We start from the raw sequence: 22,843 nt of genomic DNA on the forward strand, positions 1-22,843 counted from the left end.
TATTTGATCAAAGGGTCATTTCAAGTCTTTTCTCCTGATTCTACATGAGATAATCTGTAAATCAGGCTAACTAAACTATGGTTTCATTTTATTTATTTTCTCTTTTTGTCTTGTTGACCTGATCTTGTGGTACTCTAGGAAAACTTTCCGTAAGGTTCAGGGGACAGTATGTTGTACCTAGAAGCAAAGCCAAGTCAAACTAACTATATGTAAGGAAATTTCTTTTTCCAATCTTCTATATCTTTAAGCCCTGAAATCAGTGTTTTAATGAGGTTAATCTCAAAAATGTTTTTTAGGAAAAACTCACAACTAATTGAAACCATTATGTTTAAACAACAGTCCAGTTTCTTTGGCTCCAGCACTTCTGTCTTAATCATAACTGGCAAGCTGTCTTCTAAATTGGATGAAAGAAAAGACAAATGGGAAATGGAATTAATTCCACTTAACGATGTAGCCTGGACAGAGATGATGGTGGGAGTACTTTATCCACGAAAGTATTTTCCAGAGACTATACTTAACTCTGCTTTTGTGATTTAGATCTATGCTTCAAATTTTATCCATTCCTTAGCACTGAATACTAGTAAATGGCTCTTTTATCTTTTTCCTTTTAAATCTTAATTTTGAAACTTCTTATAGTATATATTATAGTGTATAGATGAAATCATAAAGAAAATTATTTTCAGTGTTTAAGAAATTTTGTGCTTTAAAAACCTGAGCATTTAAACCACAAATCCTCATTGTCTTAGTTAATAAGCATACATTTGATATAGGTGATTAATTTTAAATCATAAGTAAAATTATGGGATAAACATAGAAGTACTATATAATCTCCTTAGGATTATTATCATAGTCAAAGAATGGATAATGAAGCAAAATGGCTGTTTTCAAAGTTTACTACTGGTTTTAATTCGGGGTATCTCCTGGTAGTATCTTTTGAGTTTTATGCTTAGGGGACCATATGATCTGCCAGAGATCAAACTAGTTATAATCCCTGAGGAGATTTTGGAATGAAAGACCAAATTATTGATGGCTACAATTTTTTCTTTATGAAGGATTACTGTCATATACTTATCAAAAATTGTGATGAGGAATATACTAGAATAAAACTTTATATTTTAGGGCCAGAGTGATAACACAGCAATAGGGTATTTGCCTTGCACGCTGCCAATCCGGGATGGACTCAGGGTCAATCCGAGGCATTCCTTTTGGTTCCTTGAGTCTTCCAGGATATTTCTGAGTGCAAAGCCTGGAGTAAGTCCTGAGCATCTCCTGGCTCAAAAACCAAATAAAAACATTTATATCTCTGTTGTGTTTTCATGATTGTATTTTATTTTTATAGAAGTTATCAAGATATATGTATATTTATTAAATTATAAAATATTATATGTAAATAGAACTGAAGGTTTATTTGAACTATATATAAATATTTTCAGGTAAAATATTTAGGTTAAATATGTCTAAATACAGGTCAGATATGCTATTGTACACAGATTAAAATGGTATACTCATATAATTAAATGGAACTAGGCAGGAGCGTAAAAACAATTTATGGCATTTTTTTAACATCAGTCAAAGAAATGTAATAATTGCCATAAAAAAGAACTTTGTTCTGTTGTTTTTTTACTCCATTGCTTAAACATAATATGTTTTCAGAAACCTCCTTTCAAGCTACCCAGATTAGAAAAAATACTTTTTCCATTTATCCTTTATCAGCCTCCCTCAAATTGTGATACAATTTTTCTAAAAAAAAAAAAAAAAAACTTCTTTACATGATTTTAAATAGAAAATATTTCCTAGAAGATAATCTAAATAGAATTTTTTATAGGAAACTTTCCATTTCAATGCCAATAAATTTCTATTTATTCCAACAAATATCTTCTCCTACATACTTTTTACTTTTGCATCATTCAGGGTTGAGAAGCTAGTCACAAATTATTTGATTTCTAAAACGAACTTTCTTTCCCTCTCTTTGTTTACTCTTTTTTGTTTTGTTTTGTTTGGGCGCCACACCTGGTGACGCTCAAGGGTTACTGCTGACTATGTGCTCAGAAAATTCTCCTGGCTTAGGTGACCATATGGGATACTGGGGGGATCGAACCGAGGTCGGTCCTGGGTCAACCTCGTGCAAGACAAATGGCCTAGCTCTGCGCCACTGCTCAGGCCCCACGTTGTTTACTTTTTAAAGAACATGCAGCCATAATTACTCTTTGCATCTCCTTCACACTGTTGTCCTGACTTCATCTACACTAATTTTTCAATTTCAAATATATCTCAAGTCAATTAAACATATCTTTGAGGCCACACCCAGTGACACTCAAGGGGTTACTTCTGGCTATGTACTCAGAAATCACTCCTGCTTGGGGGACCATATGGGACACGGGGGAATAGAACTAAACTGTGGTCTATCCTAGGTTAGCTCATGCAAAGCAAAAGCTCTACTGCTTGCACACTGCTTCGGCACCAATTAAAAATATTTTAAATACAGCTTTATTTAATAGATCTTGACAATTTCAATCTATATATGTCTACAAACATCAACTTAAGAAAATAAGGTAGTACAAAATGATAGCAAGACTTTTGCATTTAAATAATCCCAGAATTCCTTGTATGAATTTATATTCTTATTCCTAATTTGGTTTTTATTTGAAGAGCTAAGTACAAATCATACACTGACCCTGAGCGTCACCAGGTGTGGCTCCTAACCTCGAGCACCACCTCGCCGGCCAATTCGGTTGTGAAAGTTTTGCTTTGCAATCAGCTGCTCAACTCTGATCTATACTTTTTGTATTACATTTTTTATTATGTTCTTTTATTAGAATTTGAAAGTAATAAAAATTCCCAAGTCTTTGTTCAATCACTGTAATGTAAGTTAGTTGTCATTTCAACAACATAGAATGACTTCTTTATAAACATATGTTCCAGTGAGGAGGGGAAACACAAAGAAGGGAGGGAAGAAACACATATGGAGATGAGAGAATTGTTAGAAAATAATACAAGTAAAGGAATTAATCTAATGAATCTAATAAATCATAAAATAATGCTAAAATTTGCATTTTTCTATTCTATAGTTCATGTTTTATGGTTTTTTATATAAAACAAAAGTTAAAGAACAAATGCTATCAGCATATATTGCACCAGGACCTAGAAAATATTCTTATTTTTCAGGGAGTAGGAAGTATTTTTTTGAACTATATTTTTTAGCTATGTATGAAGTTATCAAGTTAGAAATTTATTGCATACAATTATTTTTAAAATTTGGGTTTTTGTGCTCGATAATATACATGTTATAATTATTTATTTTCAAGCATTTTTCTTCATATAAAAATTAATTACATACTTTCACCATTGTTAAATGACTGATTCCAACACTTCTGTGAAAATTAAGAAAAGCATATTCAACAGGTATACTGTTTATTTCTATGTTTTGTTTAGAAATAAAAATAGTTAAATTATTTATTTGTTTATAGTGTATTATTTATATTATTTATTAATTCTCATATTTTTCAAGGGCTTCTTGATATATTGAATTCTGAAACATTTATTTGTGTAATCTGTGATTCATTTCACAGATAAGTAAACCATTTAGGCATTTAGGATGACTAGGAGTAAATTATACCTAATAATGCTGTATTATTTGGATCTGTCCTTAAAGCAACAGACTATGCTTCATTTTTTTCATTCTTTCTTTAAAATGTGCGCTGGAGATAGATGATTCACTAAAAGTAAAATATCACCAAATTTATTTTTAATAAAAACCGTATTATTTTATCACATTTTGCAAATTAAAACCAAAACAAAGATCGAATAAATAAAAGACTCTGTTAAGAAACCAATGGTTTCCAATATATAAAATTAAATAAATAAAACCTTTTATTTAGTTTTAAACCTTTGAACATCAAGTATACTTTTTCCTCAGACTACAATTACAAATATATTAAAAATAATAAATTATGAAAAGCAACATATTTTTCAATATGTACTTACATGACCATTGTTTATGTCACGAATTAAATTGGGGTCAATGAAAAGACAGATACATGGGAAAAAAGATTAAAAGAAAACAGTCTATGGGCTGAAAAGATTGTTGTGGCTGGCCAGGGATAGGTCCAAATCACTGTATATGGTGTCCTGTGCACCATCAGGAGTGATTCTTGATTGCCAAATGAGGACTAAGCCCTAAACACAGATGAGGAGAACCCAAAAACAAACAAAAAAAATAACAAAACAAAAACATCCTACAATTTATATATGCATTTTAAATTATTGAACTTCTTGTTTTGAAATAATTGATTTTATTACAAGATTCAATAAATGCATAATACGTACTAAACTAGAATAAATAAAATTAAGTGCTCTGTTTATCAAAGGACATCTTCAAAACAATGAGAAAATTCATATTGTTTTAATTTACAATAAAATATCCAAAGCTGTACAAGTAATTATCTGTTTAGCAATGATCTCTCCACAAATAAAGGATAAAACCATTATTTTTCAACATTTTTCTAATATATGTAGTATCAATATTTTACTATAGCATTTTTTAAAAATAATCTCAGTAACCTCAAAATTTTGGAACCAGTTTAGAATATAACTGTAGACATGCACAGAGTAATCAATTAACATTCAGATAATTACAAAGGACACCATAAGTATAGAAAAGATGCAAAAAATTAACACATTTCCAAAAAAAATAATCAGCTGAGAAATGTGTTCAAAATCACATTCATAAATTGTCTTAGTACATTTAATCTTTGAACTATACATCAAAATATCACTGTTTATGCAGCAAAATAGGATTGGCATGTAAAGTGGTAGTATACAAATCAAAGTAATCCTCATCTCATCTTGGTAAATTTGATATAACCAATTTGATAAATCAGCAGCATCTATAGAGCAAAAATTGTATTTATAGTATATCTAACAACCTGTATCTATATATTATCTAAAAGACATCATCCATATGTCTGTAGAAGCATCATTCAAAGTAGCCAAAATTGGAATGTTCCCTAAATGCAATAATATTTACTTCATTTTGAACACAACAGCAATTAAATGAATGATTTTCTTCTGTACATAATTTCCCAAATATCATATTGATCAATAGAAATAAAGCAGTCATGTAATATTAATTTTAATATATACAAACAGGTAGAACAGGAAACAAAGAATATTTTTTAGAAATTAAGGCATTCATGATCTGTGAGTCTATTACTGGAAAGCCACATAAAATGGAGACTTCAAATGGTATAAATGCCCCATTATTTGTTTTCATATTAAAAATATTATAATGAAAAGATGTACTCATTTTGTGGCAATTTACTGAGACTATTTTTAACTAATAAGTAATCTTTTTTCTATTTTTATGTTCCTATAGGTATATGAAAATTATTAGATATTAAAATCTCATTAGAAAACATTATGCGACATTATATAAGTTGAAGTCAGATTTGAGAATGGTCAGAGATCATATAGTGCAGAATTCTGACGACATGTGTCACATGTTGAGGTTCTGGTTTCAGTTCTTAGTACCACCAGGTATTAAATTTTTATGTGAAATGTGTACTCATCAATATTTGTGAATTCTATGTTTGAACATTAAAACATACTTTTTGAAATAATACTTTTTGTTCTATGTAGATAAATAATTTATTTTATAACATTTTCTTTCATGACCAGTAAAGTGTTCTCAGAAGGGCAGCGAAATGTCTCTTAGCTCTCAGAGGGGCAGAGAAATGTCTTTGCTCTTTATGACACCTGTTTTTAATATTTGTGTTTTGTTTTTAAGATATTAATTACCCCAAAATAGATCTTAAAGTTCCCAGAGCTGGTCATGTCCTATTGTTCTTTAGCAACTTTCCCAAGGTATTTTTCAATACTGCCAGATAGTAGTAGGCATTGTAGTCAACTGCCTTTATGTTTTGAAGAATGGCACTTTTCCCAAATATAGAATGTGTGTTAGAAATGGCCATATTATTTGCCCAGGCTATGCCGACTATAAGCTCAATATCATGGTTACTATTACAAGAGAATAACTAAAATTTATTTTACTGAAATTAACTGCAGCATATTCACAGAAGTTAATATATGTTTATAGCAAGTGTTTATTAAAGCAACATATGTTTATATAACTAACACATATAACATATATGTACAAACATGTGACATATGATATGTGTAATAAATTATTAGTAAAATCCAGATATATTAAATGTTATTAAATGCATTTTAATTTAATAATAAACAAGCAATAATAAATGATCATTTTACAAGATACGGGTTATATCTAATATTTTCTATTTCTTTAGTTTTTCCCTTATGTCACTTTCAATGTTCTAAAACTAAGATCAAACTTTCACAGAAACTAAATTTGATATGTCTTGACAGAGATAAAATAAATTTTCTTTCAATAACTCATTGCTTCAGTTCACTGACATCAAAAATACCTCACTAAAATTAATAACATAAAATTGTCATTCATGTTAAAGAACTTTCTATAGCAATATAAATCCTTACTTTTGTGAAAAAGGCCTTAAAATTCACTTAGAAACCTTTCAGAAACATATCAAATGACCATAACCCTATAATCTAGTCCAACACATAAATACTTTATAGTAAATATTTCATACTAAATTGAACATTTATTAAAAAAATCACCATAAAGTATCAGGTTTTGTGAATTTTTTACTAGCCTGTTTAATTTACAATAATGTACAATAAAGCAAGTGAATAAAATATAATTTCTAAAATGGATCACAATTATTATTTATTATAATCTTACCTTAAGTTCATGGGATAGGAATTCAAAGAAAAAGTTCTCCACCCTGAGACCTAAAAAAATACAATAAAAAATCATGTTAACATTGGTATTGCATTTTAACTCAAGTTTGTGACAAATTATTGTCATATGTGATATTTTTCTATATTAATAAATTGACATACCATTAAAACACAATATTTTTATGAAATATAGTCAACTATTCACTTCACATAAATCTATTTTAATTTAATATTAATTGCTCTAATTTGGGTTCTTTACTGCAGTGATGACAAAATAAGCAAAGAATGTTTATTATCTGAGAATACTAGTGGACACAGTGCATGCAAATGTATTTTTCAAGTTATTTTAGAAAAATATCTGTTATTCAAGTTTAATAGTGTCATAATTAATGTTTATAACAAGTAATTATACATACTATTATTCTGATTTATTTGTATATTTTAATTATTACTTAGTTTATAAGTTCTCATAATATAAATATCACCATCTAACATTTTAAAGTCTGTTTTGCCAAAAACTAGGTTGAAACAGGCTAATATTTTTTAAATAAAACTATTTGGTCACTATAATGTATAATCAAATTTAGCAATTAATTTTTTCTGAACGGATTTGTCATTTTGGTGTACAGATATGTAACACATATTTATTAATATTATGCATTTACTGATCTCTAGATAAATAACATTCTTATAAATAAAAATACAAACAAAAGATTCAATCTCTTCTAAATGAGGAAAAAATGGGATCTATAAATCCTTTAACAATGTCATGTAGAATGGTATATAGGCAAGTTTTTATCTATATAAGTTGACATAGAAAAAAACTATAATCTATTGACCCTATTATAACTGCCTTAACAAGTGTTGTGTTGGAAGATCTATTTTTTTTTTTGGCAGATGTCTGTATAAATCGTTTCAGTGGATTCCTATAGCAATTTAAGGAAAGATTGTACGATATTTTAGCTGTTAATGAATGATATTTAACTCTTAGGAAGGAGTTATCACATATGAAAATGATTTCTATGCTATAAAAAATCCTTGAGTTTTACAATGAAATACTTCCAAAATTCTCCTGATGAAATGTTAAAGGCAAATGAAGTATCGCTGTCACCCAGTGATAAATGTTTGCATATATTGTTCTTATTCCAAAAATAAAAATGCATGTGTAGAGCAAAATATTTAATAATGACATTCAGACTTTTTTTTTTGGTAAAAAAAAAAACAACTAAGTTACAGAATGATCACCCTCATATATAGGATTAAAAGACGCATAGCAAAGAAATTAACAAAGGGCTACAGATCACAGAACCTGAGATTTTTGTCTATAGAACTGACCTAGGAGAAATGGAAATGAGCTCCTGATACCCAACGGAAGAGGTAGACACTTTCGCGGAGAGCATGATATTAAAACATTGTCTATATGCATGAAATACTATTATTAGCAGTTTTGTAAATCACAGATATAAATTATGTGTATCATAATATATAACATATATTTATATAATAATATACAATACAATATAATAAATGCAATGTAAACAAATAAATTTTAATTAACTTATCATATTTTACTTAACTCTTTTTATAATCGCTAAGCTTTCTGTTTGTTTTGTTTTTGATTTTTGGGTCACACCCAGTGGCGCTCAGGGGTTACTCTTGATTATATGCTCAGAAATCACCCTGGTAGGCTTGGGGGACCATACAAGATGCGGGATTCGAACCACCGTTTATCCTGTGTTGGTTGCGTGCAAAGCAAATGCCTATTGCTGTGCTATCGCTCCTGCCCCTGCTAAGCTTTTTGACTTTGTATAATTTCTGTACATTCTAAAACATAGAGTAGAAGTATTCTATGTGTGTATGTGGTTATAAATCATAATTTCTTTATTTAGCACCATGGTTGCAAAAAATGTTCATAGTTGGGTTTCAGCCATCGAATGTACACTACCCTTCACCAGTGTAACATTCTTGCCACCAATGTACCCCATTTCCCTACTCCCCCATCCCCTGCCTGTCTTCAGGATAGGCGTTCTATTTCTCTCTCACACTATTATTTTCATGGTAGATGTCAGCGCAGTTTTTTTCTCTAAAAGTACTCAGCATTCTTTGTGGTACACTTTATATCATGTGCTGTTTCTTATGGCCCTCATCTCTATTGTCTCTGGGTATTATTACTATACTGTCTTTTATTTTTCTTATATACCACAGATGTGTGAGACTATTCTTTGCTCTTCCTCTGACTCATTTCAATTATCATAATAGTCTCCATAACCATCTATGTGTAGGCAAATTTCATGACTTCATGTTTCCTAATAGCTGCATAGTATAAATGTAGTTTTTCCCCCGATAGTAATGACAACATATTCTTTAAAGTGAGGTTAAATAAACATAGATAGCTTATTTTAATTTAATTTTAGAGATAAAAATAATATTATATTAACAATGTAGCTTACTGACTTTAGTGGTTGAATTTAACTAATAACAAACATTAACTGAATTACATAATACATTAGAAGCTGTTACATGCATTGAAGTCTTCTCATTGGATCTCAGAACATTCTAATCAGAATATTATGATGACCATTATTAAACACATAGGAATATTGTTGAGAATAATAAATATGCCTCAAGACAGCTATAAGAAATTCTATAAGTTAATTTATATCACAACATTTTTACTTTATTAGTTAAATAAAGGACAAATATTTTGTATAGTTTATATAGTTTGGAAGAGTTAATATGAGGATCTTTTTAATTCATTTAGAAAGGAAGTTAAACATTCTTTTTTTATATAGAAGAGATATTACCACACTTTAAATTTTAAAGAAATCTACAAGAATAGTAAGTCAATTAAACGATTTCTAGTCTTACAATCCTAACGTATCATAATTAATCTTAGTAGTAACAACTTACAGTGCATAACTCTTTAAATACCAAATTGAGCTATCCATTATTTATCAGACACGAAAATTTCTAGAATTTTATGCCAATACATTTTAGAACACATATTATTTTATAAAACATGTAAATTTTATGTAATGAATGCACATTTTAATAAAGGTTATCAGGAACTATTTTTGGAAAAAATGATAGCTTTTATCCATTTATAAAAATGCAAATAATGTGCATATCTTTTAGAAGAATAAAACTATGTTCTCTCAAAATTCTCAAGCTTATCATCTTAGGGATACAATACTTAAAGGTATAAGGAAAAGAAGATAAAAATGTAATGAAACCTAACATATTTCAAATACTTAGTAAATAGCTAAGATACAACTGAATATCTCAATAAAAATAATATTACCAGTGGATAAATTTTGAGAAAGAAAATAGTCTTAAATAGAGGGGACAGATTTACTTAATTTTTAGTATTTAACAACTGTGTTTTAAATTATGCGCACACGTAATATAAACTTCAAAATATCCCTCTAAATGAAGTTTTATTCCTCATTAGAATTTCAAAAACTGGAAGTAGTAGTAAATAAAAGAAATTTTAGTATTACATATATAAAATACAAGTTTATGGGGATTTACAAAAATTAGTAGAGCTATATATTTTATATTCAAAAGATTGTGTACCATTTGCTTTAAAAATAACTTTCCAAATCATTCTAAATATCACAATTTTAGCTGTCTTTTCTGTTGTGTCAATGTTATGGGCAATGGTAACTTCAAAGTATTAGTGGTGGCATTCATGAAAAGCTTCTAATTATTCATACAAATGACAGATCAATATATGTTCAAGTTGTCAGTTACGCTAATTGTTAAGCTTCAAAAAAGTAACATGGAAGTTCATGTTTAGTTGACAGGTACACATTTGATATTAAATTAAAATGATAAATTTTCACTACTAGGGTAAATGTAATTATTACTTATAATGATCATTAATGAAAAAAACTAAGAACGTGAAAGCTCAAGGAATAGATTGTTCTTTTTTTTAATTAGTCCTTATAGCAATTTTTTTTATTTTACATCACATTGGAGTTATAGTTCTCTCTCATCCTGAGTACTAGATTATTATCCCTACCCATTTTGAAAGTTGTTAGCACTATTTGAGCACCACAGTTTCTTTCAGGTTACTTTTCATGATTGGCTATTTTTTTTGGGTTTTTTTTTTTTTTTTTTTTTTTTTTTTTGGTTTTTGGGCCACCCCCAGTGACGCTCAGGGGTTACTCCTGGCTATGCGCTCAGAAGTCGCTCCTGGCTTGGGGGACCATATGGGACGCCGGGGGATCGAACCGCAGTTCATCCAAGGCTAGCGCAGGCAAGGCAGGCACCTTACCTCTAGTGCCACCGCCCGGCCCCATGATTGGCTATTTTACTATTGCTTTTATCATACAATTTTGTCAAATGATAGTTCATCAATTATCATGAGAAAATCACAGTAGGTGAACTAATATACAAGATATTTTGCTAAAAATATAATCTCAATGAGACTTATGACTAGTTAGCAATACAGAATCACAGGTCTGTTTTAGAATATTGATTTGAATTTTCAGGACAATATATTTTTCTGTGTGTATATATATGCATATATAACACTTTAACAAAGTGTTATACAGTTCATGTCAAAGCAACTGAGCCAATTTCTTTCTTGGTTCTGCATATGATCTCTCAAGCATCACTAGGACTGACTGGCAAAAACAAACAAGCTATAAAAAGCTTACTATGACACAATTTATCTATGTAATTGGCATAGATCATATCTGTGAAATTCTCCACAACACGTTTCCTTTTATATATCATCTGTTCTAATATTTCCCACCTTAATCAGATGATATATCATAAAATTCTCACAAGATTTTGCATTCTGCAAAGAACGCTGTTATACGTAAATTTTGGTTCCCGTCATTCTTGATGGGGTGTTAAACACTCTGATACCAAATAATTTATCTGTTGCTTATGTTTCACCATCATTATTACTATTTCCCTACACTTACCAAGTCACTATTCCTATTTAGAATAAGGAGTATATTATTCCTAAATTCTCAAAACTCAATAGAAATTTAATTTTAAATGTTATATAAAGCAAAACTTTCTACTCTTCTCTTATTATGTTCCCATTTTTCTCCATGCTTTAACAAAAATATCTTATATATTTGAAGTGAATTAAAATTACCCATGTTAACAATTTCAAATTTCTTAATCCCTATTTAAAAACTCAAGTATATTTTTATCCAGCCATTTCTAGTATTATCATCCAGCCATTGTATCAAAAAACAAAATTATTCTTCTCTTTCTATTTTGTTCTATCTTCTCTTGCCTTTCCTGTACACTTTTTATACTTTTTCTAATGATAATCAATCCTCATTAACTATTTGTTAATTTCTTTCAGTCTATAATTTTCAGCTTAACTTCTCTGGTAGACTACTTTATTGATTTTCTTAACTTATCAAACCTCTACAATTCATTTTTTACTGGTGGAAAGTCTCCCATTTTAGGTTATATGTAACAAAATGTTATACCCTAAAATTTCAATGATAGTTTTTATTGATTCTTTATGTCTCTATTAAATCCTGTGGTCTTTCACGAATCTTCATTACTTAGAATATTTTATAGTATGCAGCACTTACTAAACATTTCTTAATTTATAAAAGTATTTTCTTCCATTTTAAAATAAATAAGATTGTCTTCAGCGTTTTCAGTTTTAATTGTTTTATTTTAATGTTCTGATGTTTATATTTTTCCTACAGGCTTTCCTTTTTTTTCCTCTAGAGCTTTTTAATTCGCCTACTATGAGTAATATTGCAATATATATATGGATTACATGGGATAAATAATAATTATCATTATACCAATAGCATGGCCATTTAAAAAAAAAAAACTCATTGCCCAACTCTTCCATGTATTATGCCTGGCCACACAATGGCTCAAAAATTGGAGGATTTGGTAGCATTAATCCCTTAGCAGCCTCTGCAGATCCCCCTAGTGGCTTTTACCTATAATCTAAAAAAAAACAAACAAACAAACAAACAAAAAAAAAACATGAGCCCAAGTTTCCATGTAGAGATACATAGAAAATAATTTAAAGTGATGATTGAAACAGGTTCCAAGGCTTATATAATTTCTTTCTAACACTGGCCCCATAGTTAGGCCCTGCAGGAGACACCTATGGGTTGCAAGGAGTAAGCACTTTGACTCTTCCTCTGTCTAATTGAGTGATAAAAGGCTGAAACGCATTGGCCCTGAAGGGAATATTGAAATTCCCTGAAGAAAATTCAGCCTTATTAGCTCACTTGCCCATGAATTTATGAGTTTAGGATATATATGAACAATGGCATACTGAGTTCATCATCCCACCCCAGCTGCTTCTCTAGACCACAATTCAGAAGAATAGGGTCACTGTGCCATAGAGGCACAGTGCCCACCATTACTCTGCATTCAGTGGAAATCTAACCAACCTGAGTGGACACTAAAGTGGTCCTTTAATGAAGTAAAGCTAAGGTCAATTATAGTTTTAGCAGAGGAACAACTTGAATCAGAGTATATTAAAATATTATTTTTGAAATGGATTTCTCTTATCTTTGCATTAAAAAATTGGGCAAATGGCAACTATTGATTGACCTGCAAAATGTAAATACTACCATGATTCCAACGGAATCCTGCAACCTGAACTTCTCTCTCTTGCAGAGATTCCTAAAGATTGGCTGTTGGTTGTAATAGATACTAAAGACTCTTTTTATAATATCCCTATTCACTCAGAGTACCACAAACACTTTGCAATTTCTTTCTCTCAATCATAAGACACCTATGTGCAGGTTTCAGTGGACTGTTTTGCCCCAGGGAATGACCACCTCATCTACTATGTGTCAATATTTTGTCTATATAGTTCTATGTTTTTCTTGTGTAATATTTCTTCATATTTACATTATTCATTACATAGATGATATTCTGATACTGTATTCTAATGAGAGGGAGCTTCAAAGATTATATGAAGATGTAATAAAAAGCTTATTGGCAACTGGTTTACAAATTGCAACTTAAAATAATCAGATGTTGCCCTCATATGAACATTTAGGTTATGTTCTAAAATGCACAATAATAACACTTCAGAAAATTTCTATATATCTGAAAGACCTCATAACACTCATTAATTTTCAGAAACTGCTCAAAGATATTAATTGGTTCCACTCCTCTCTTGGTATTTTTGTTTGTTTGGTTTTTGGTTTTGGGGCCAGACCCGGTGTGCCCAGTGGTTACTCCTGGCTATGCGTTCAGAAATCGCTCCTATCTTGTTGCTCTGATACTCTCCTACTTTTCCAGGGTTAACATCTATCTCTCCCACTGATAATGCTATGGCTATAATATCTCACATATATGCTTGGTAGTTCTACTTGCATTCTAATTGTAGGGCTCATATGGCACATGTTGGAGTGCTAGCATATTCATTAGTCGGACATGTTGGGATGGATACTACTTTTGTTGAGGTATTCACATACATATTTGTCAGGGGTCTTAGCTAGCCTTTTTTGTAGTGATCACACATATTACAGTGCTTAACCAGGATCACACAGTGCTTGCTGGGGGGAAGAGAGGAACACACTTCAGGTCACATACTCACACATCATTTGAAAGGTATAATGATCATGATAGAGGTATATTCTATTTGTAGCTCTCAATGGAAATAACACCCTTTAGACATTATGTTTCACATATCTGGCCTCACAGGGCAGAAATAATATATGACCCTGGAATGTCAGATAGCCAAATTGACAGGAGTATACTCTGAGCAAACAGCAGGATCAAGGATTTAACTCACAAAGTTACATTTGCAAGATAGTCACTTTAATTACTGAAACATCTCACAAACCCTTTATTTCATTTGGATACATACATACATACATACATACATACATACATACATACATACATACATACATACATAAACCCAAGACCACAATTTCTTGATCATAAAGAAGTGATTTGTATTGCTGTTGCCCTTGTGAGGTGTGCTTTGGGATTACAACTGCCCCTAAACTCAGGATATTATATGGATTGCCAGGGATTAAGCCATAGAAGGCTAGCATCTTACCACTTTACTAACTCTCTGATTTTTATTTTAGGTTTTCCTCATACCCTAGTCAATTTTATCAGTATTCCCCAAATTCCTAAATTGTAGACAATAATTTTCTATCTATTTTGTAGTAAAAATTATAGTGGAAATAAAATAATTTGTTCACTGACACAGTTGTAGTCAGGAATCTGCTAATGATAAGTATTATATACTGCTACAATTTATATGATGCAATTTAGTTGAAACACCCGATGTGGAGATTGATTCTTGGTAGATACACAATAGAACATCATCTTAGTTCCTCTCAATTTACTGTGAATTCCTATAATGTTTCTCAAACTATCTGACTACAAGAGAAGATAGAAAGGCTATGTTACACACAGACCTAGAGATTTTGTTTTAGTAGGTGTGAAGTAGATTCAAATTTTATTTCTAATATGTTGTCATAGAATATTGATGAACACAATTATATACATATATATATCCAGATTTCGATATATGGTAATAAAAACTTTGTAAACAAGTAAAATATTGTATAAGTTGAATACAAACAGAACATACACAGAATTTTTCAAAACATAGTCATGTTTGTCATCTTTATTTATTTATTTATTTATTTATTTATTTATTTATTTATTTATTTATTTATTTATTTATTTTTGGATTTTGGGCCACACCCGGCATTGCTCAGGGGTTACACCTGGCTGGTGCTCAGAAATAGTTCCTGGCAGCACGGGGGACCATATGGGACACCGGGATTCAAAACAACCACCTTTGGTCCTGGATCGGCTGCTTTCAAGGCAAACGCCACTGTGCTGTCTCTCCGGGCCCTGTCATCTTTATTTTTAACAATAAAATTTGCTTAAAACTTAAAGAATTAATCCAAATAAAAGTAAACTTCTATTTGCTAAAAACATCATGCCAATCATTTCTTGTGGGTTATTTACCTATTTAATTTATTTAAAATTTTATTTTTGGTACCATGGTTTACAAAAATAGTAATATAGTAGATCATACTAAAACTTTCCAACAACACACTCCCCACTAAAAGGCATGCTTTGCTCTACCACTGCCCTATTGCCTCCTCCCCATCCCCACTTCCTGCTAAGTAAGGTTCCTACTGGACAGTTTTCAGGGTTTTTTTGCTTTTATGCATACTATTCCTCTACAATATTTCTTTATATCCTGCATATGAAAGAGATAATTCTGTGTCTCTCTCCCTTTCTTCATTAAATTTATTTAGCATGATAATCTTCAGATTCTTCCACATAGCTGCAAATCACATGATTTCTCCTTTTTAAAAAACTGGTATATTCCATTATGTGTGTAATTTTTTTTGGGGGGGTCACACCCAGCGATGCAAAGGGGGTTACTCCTGGCTCTGCCCTCAGAAAAGGCCCCTGGCAGGATTGAGGGACCATATGGGAGGCCGGGAATTGAACCATCAGTCCTGGGTGGGCCGTGTGCAAGACAAACGCCCTACTGCTGTGCTATCTCTCCAGCCCCTAAGTTTTCTTATTCACTTTATGTTCTTAGACATGGACTATTTACAGGTTTTAGCTATTGTCAATAGTACAAGAAAAATAGGGTACAAATATTTTCTGAATTAAGTTATGGGATCCTTTTGGGTAGATGCCTAGAAATAGAATTGCTCGCTCAATGGAAGCTCAATTCTTAGTTTTTTTGAGAAGTAATCATATAATTTTCAAAAAATGATGGAGCAGTTGACATTTCCCTAATAGAGAATGAGGGTGATTTTCTACCCACATCCATGCTAACAGTGGTTAATTTTGTTCTTTGTGATGTGTGCTAGTATCCCCAGTATGTTTTTCATTGTTTTTATTGGCAGTTCCCTAATAGGTAATGTAGAATCTTTTCATAGAACTTTTGGATAACTATATTTCTTCTTTGAGAAAGTTTCTGCTCATATCTCTACCTCATTTTTGAGGGGTTCATTGTATGTTTTTATGAACATTATTATGGTGTTCTATATAGGTCAGATACCTATATTTTATCAGATGAGTGATAGGCAATTATTCTTTCCTAGTCTGTGGGGTATCTTTTATTTTAATTAAATAATATTAATTTACTATGAGATGGAGTTAAAAAGAAAACCGATTGATTGGGTTTATGTCATACAATTTTCCAACATCCACCCTTTACCAGTGTTCATATTATGCCAACAACTTCCTGTTTCCCTACTATCCCCTCCCAACAATCTGCATCTATGGCAATCTTTACCTATGTCTCTCTTTCCCCCTCTCTCTCCCTCTCTCTTTCTCTTCTCTTTCCCTCTCTCTCTCTTCCTCTCTTATTCTCTCTTCCTCTCCTCTCTATCCCTTTCTCTTTCTCTTCTTTCTCTCCCTCACTCTTTCTATCCCTCTCAGAGAAGAGACATTAAACTTCAGGAAGGTAGGATTTATTTGGAAGCAGTTTTTTCCATAGACACTAAAAAGATATTCAAAGAACATGTAAAACTTTGCTATTGTCAGAAGCTAGTCTTATTCAGAAAACAGTAACAGTCATAAAATCTGTTATGGTGTTATCTTATTCTACTCATCATTTATTTTGTACTTCAAAAGCTTCTCAGTTTGATGTAGTTTCATTAGTTTATCTTTGCTTAGTCAATACATCGGATCACAGAACATAGACTATGTCATGAAGTGTTTTATATATATTTCCTAGGTAAAATTTATAGATTCAAGTTTGATATCAAGGTCCTTAAACATATTAAGTTTTGTTTTGTACATGTTTTTAGGGAAAATACCAATTAATTTATTTTTGTTTGTTACCAACTAATATTCCCAACACTATTCGTTGAAGAGGATTTCCTAGCTCTGGTTTATACTTTTGATCCTTTATTGAGGGTTTTCTTTATTTTTCTCCTTTATCAAGTATTAATTGTCCATATACATGAGGATCTGTCTCTGGAATCTCAATTTTATTCTATTGGTCTGAGAGCAGTTCTACACTGCTTAGATTATTACAGCTTTACATTATAGTTTAAACTTGAGGAAAGAAATGCCTTCCTTTTTTCTAAAATTTTTTGAATATAAGGGGATTTGTGGAATTACCACCTCATATACATTTCTATAGTACTTGATCTATGAGTTTAAAAGATGGCATGGGTACACTAGATTTGTATTGAATCTGTATATTGTAAAATTGTAATGTTATAATCCTCCCAATTATGAATGGTGTATATGTTTCTATGCACTTATATCTTCTTTTTTCGCTTTTGTAGTAATTTATAGTATTTATATAATATATATATAATTTATAGTATTATTTATAGTATTATCCTCTTTTTTTTAAAGTGATACAAAGGTAATTGATTTCCTGAATTCAAATGTGAAAGGCATTTTAAAAAATTCATCTTGGGACCTGAGAGATAGAACAGCAGTAGGGCATTTGCCTTGCAAGTGGCCAACCCAAGATAGGAGGTGGTTCAAATCTCAGCATCCCATAAGATCACCTGAACTGCCAGGGAATTTTCTTCAACATAGTTAAAGAAATCTACCACAGGCCCATTGAAAATATCATATTCATTAATGAAAAGCTGAACGACTTTAGTATCAGGGACAAGACAAAGTTACCCAATCACTTCCATTCAACATAGATTGCATATACTCATTATCGCAAGTAGGCAAAAAGAGTATATAAACAAAAAAAGTTATGATATCTCTATTTGCATAAGACTTTATACTGTGCTTACAAAATACTAAATATTCCATGATAAAAGCTCTGTATAAGTAATTTATTTTTACAGTATAGTAGTGAGATTAAAATCAAGTTATATATCTAATTTTAAAACATATATGAAATTAAAAGCATAAAATACATGCTGTTGTAGAATCTTATATTATTCCCAATGTAACAAAATAAGAATTTTATATATTGTGTCATAATATGAATTCATAGTCAGAAATATATTTTTCCTTGCTTAATATATACCTGAATGTGTAGGACAGAGATATCTCAGAGGAGTTGTTCTGATTCGGTTCTACAATTTCTGAAATATCCCTACTATTTTCTTTTTCTAAGAATGGTAGAGTCAAACATAAGAATAATATTATTTTTGCATTTGAATGATCAAAACCATCTCCAAAAAGAATTAGCCAGCTCCAACAGCCTTTGGTGCTTATGCCTATTTGATTTGCTCATAAATGCTACTTCATATATCTGCCAATAGTAACAATTACAGCTACATGTGTTTACCATATGTTGTTTTTCAAATGTTAACATCTCTAAAATCAAGATGCATAACCAATAGAATAATTTAGTTTTTATTCCTTTTGTAGAACTCTATAAAATAATGGGCTGTTTTACAATTCAGGGCATTTTAGATTCAGAAAAAGAAAATTTCAGTGTCACATAAATCCTAGAGTTGTATTTGTGAACACTAGTCATAATCATCCAAACCACTATCTAATGCTGTTAAACATTTGGAAATATCACTGAAACACTGTGGAATGTTTTCAGAAATTGATGATTAATGTGTATGTTTTTTGGGCTTACTGAGAAATAACAACACAGATGACCTACCTTAACTGCTGCAAATCAGTATTACTTATTATACTTAAAAGAGGTAGAAGAAAAAGAGAACATGCTACCAGACTTAAATTAAAAAGATTCTTTAATAGAAATATACGTGTCAGAAAAAGTTGAGGTTAGGTGCAAAAACAGTCTAATTTGTCTTTTAAAATGCATAAAACTTTATGATTTTAAGTGAACTTTAATGATATGATATATTGGTTATTTTTACGTTTAAAAAACTCTATATTAGGGCCCGGAGAGATAGCACAGCAGTGTTTGCCTTGCAATCAGCCGATCCAGGACCTAAGGTGGTTGGTTCGAATCCCGGTGTCCCATATGGTCCCCCGTGCCTGCCAGGAGCTATTTCTGAGCAGACAGCCAGGAGTAACCCCTGAGCACTGCCAGGTGTGGCCTAAAAACCAAACAAAAACAAACAAACAAAAAAACAACTCTATATTAAAGACTTTTACTCTCAGAATTAAAATTATGTTTTAAGTATTATTTTCAAGATTACCAAATAAAATAATTGTGTATATTTTTGCACTTCAGGAGCAAATATTTATCAAATTACATACAAAAGAAGAAATGATAAGAATTATTTCAAAAGCAGAAGATACATTATAAATGCTCTATTTTATTAGTAATAAACATATAAATATTAAGATTGAATAAAATCTTTGCCACAAAACTGAAAGTGCTGAGGATGGTGGTGGATGGGATTCTTCTAAGCATGCTCAGAAGGATGAGGCCCTTTTCAACAATTCTGAGACAAACAGGTTGCAGTTCAGTATGAAGGCCTAAGGATGAAGAGCTACTCAAAACCCACAGTGTTAAGAATTACCCAATCACACTGGCAATGATTGGGGGACCATTTGGTGCTAGAGATAGAACCAGGGTCAGTTGTATGCTGCTTCTGCACTGTTACCACTGTACTCCTCTCTGGCTTCCAAATTTAAAGTAGCTTATTTGAATGATACATCAAAATGTTAATATTCATATTTTTTCTCAATTTTTCCAAATGGAGAAGAAAAATTTTAGCTTACAGGATTAACTGACAGTAAAAACACAGTGTATATATAAAGTAGTGGCTCAGAGTATATTCAATCGATAAAACTATGGTAATAATATTAGTGTTAAAATATTTGGAAAATCTATTTAGACAGATACTCTAAAGCTTTGTTTTTTTCCACTTTTACTTCTATAATCAACAGATGATTCATAGTAGTAGTGTTATAATTACCCACTTTAATATAAGTGAGCTCAGAAAAAATATTAGTTTCCTTTTATTTGCTGAAGGAACAGGGAATACAAATATGTTCACATTAAATATAATATTTTGCTTAGATTTACTTCTAAGGTTTGACTATGAGACAGGTTTTTCCTCAAAGGAAGGGAGACATAATTTTGATATAACTCTGGTTTCAATAGTCCATAAAGTATTCTATGAGAGAGTGTGTAAAGGAGATGGAGTCCTCATTAGCTATTGGTATAGAGTAAAAAAGAGCATCACTGCTAATGAACATGAACATGAATACTGGATAAAAAATTCTCTAATATTTCTGTTGCAAAAAATTGTCAGTTTAATAATAGAGTTTATAAACCAAAAAAGAATACTTGACAATTTATAATAATAAATGTATAATAATAAAAAATTTAAATCAAATATACATAAGTTATAAATTATTCTTTAGATATAAGAATACATTTGTTACTTCTCAAATTGCCATGCAATCATATATTATTCTGTAATTATCCCTTGAAAATGATTTAGCTCTCTTTTTGTTTTGTTTCTATTTTTGTTTTTATAGTAGGGCAAAGCAGTGGTTAGTGCTCAGGGGCTACTGATGATGTTGTGTAACCCCCTTTCAAATCCACCAAGACTCAGAAAGGACTTTAGCTCTTTCAACATGAATCCACATAGGGGAACTAATGCAAAGAGTAAAAGCTGCTCTCAAAATCTCCTGTACCTGTGTCACCCCTAAATAATAGTAATTTTGTTTTGCAGACCCTTGATGTATCAGTTTAAAGATGAGGAAAGAACCTTTTTTTTTTTTAATGTTCTAATGCTTTGTTTACAGAAGTCTCTGGAACAAGAACTTGGATGCTATAGACTCTTATCACAATGCTCAGTATAAGAATGTTTAGGAACATATTAAAAAGATTTTTGGACAGAAGCAGGGGCTGAGCTCAGAAGACTCAACATGCCAGGACTTCTGGTGTCTTCGACTGGTATGTTGGGGGCTCTGGGCAGGACAGCTAGCCATAGGCCCCTGGGCTGACCACTTAGTCCAGGGACCTGAGATCCCCCCACGCCATACTGGTCTTCATGGCCACATCTGGTAAATTGGTCCCTGGGGAGAAGGTGGGGGAGAGAAATTCCTCCCCTATGCATACTGGACCCCATTCAGGAGTTTTTTTCTTACTAGTATTCATTTTCAAAAGTGCGCTAGCGACAGACATACTTTTTAATAACACCCAAAAATATTCTTAATTCTCGACTGTTTCTAGGGAAAAAAATGGAATTCCCTAGATTTGGAGAATAATATTCAAATAGGTCTCTAAAATCAGTGTATATGTAGACGTGACTTCCTATACAGTGGTCCTCTCTGACTGCCAAGCCTAATCCATAAACAATTCATCTATACAATGTATATAGTCCCTCTGATATATTTCACCGCCCCACACCAGAGCCCCTTTTACTCCCTCATCGCCCAATCCAGATTCATTATCTTCCCCTCAATTAACCCTCTTTACCTTCAGTTCTTTAATTTGTTAGGCACCAAGACCGACCTCCTGCCCCAACAGATTCTGCCCTTTTGCACACCCCTACAAAGCTCTTTAACAGCTATAACTCTTTCTAAATAATCTTTTACCATGAAGATTCTACCCACTTTTTATCTTGTCTGGGGATTATTGGACTTGTTCGTATGGCCCCGTATATGTGCCGATAATGCCATAGGCACATTAAAATGGGAAAATACTATACATACAAATAAGTTCTTATCTAATAGAGATTGGAACACACAAATCTGGTTGTGCAATGGGACCTTACACCCTGAACATTGATATAATGACCTGGCACAAGCCTCAGAAGAATGGGCATCCTCCATTCACCCCTGAACCAGGGAAGCTATCTGTGAAACATCCAAGGTTTTTTATAACAACACCTGGAAGCAATCCTCTACCAGGAAAGACCCTACCACTGCTCTGACATCGACCTGCTCAAAAGAGCCTTCCCTTAACACTAAGAAGACTTGACGACAACAATGACCTGCTTACAGGGTTCTCTGCATTGTCCTTTAATTGTGCGATGAAATGAGAGGACGCTCTGCACCATCCTGACTGCTATGTAGGATATGCAGATTCCAGGATCTTTAATACGGAAATATGATACCAATAACAGAGACTGTGTGAAAAATAAAAGTGTATTGGCACTACAGACAATGCCCTGGATTGGACAAAATAGTTTGCCTGGAGCCTAGAGTTGGTCTTATATCAAGAAATTTCAGGGGTAGGGTC

General features: G+C 31.7%; 1 protein-coding gene across 3 annotated transcripts in view; it reads right to left on the reverse strand.

Moving 5' to 3' along the window:
• The window catches only part of PTPRD (protein tyrosine phosphatase receptor type D), a 1,813,832-nt gene that overhangs the window by 1,360,156 nt on the left and 430,833 nt on the right, over nt 1-22,843 (reverse strand). For all 3 annotated transcript variants that reach the window (XM_049770278.1, XM_049770286.1, XM_049770270.1), the window contains exon 4: nt 6,779-6,828. The gene's annotated coding sequence lies outside the window, so the exon portion shown is untranslated. The remainder of the gene's footprint in view (nt 1-6,778; nt 6,829-22,843) is intronic.

This window comes from Suncus etruscus, chromosome 1, assembly GCF_024139225.1.
Source record: "Suncus etruscus isolate mSunEtr1 chromosome 1, mSunEtr1.pri.cur, whole genome shotgun sequence".
NCBI classification, from domain to species: Eukaryota; Metazoa; Chordata; class Mammalia; order Eulipotyphla; family Soricidae; genus Suncus; species Suncus etruscus.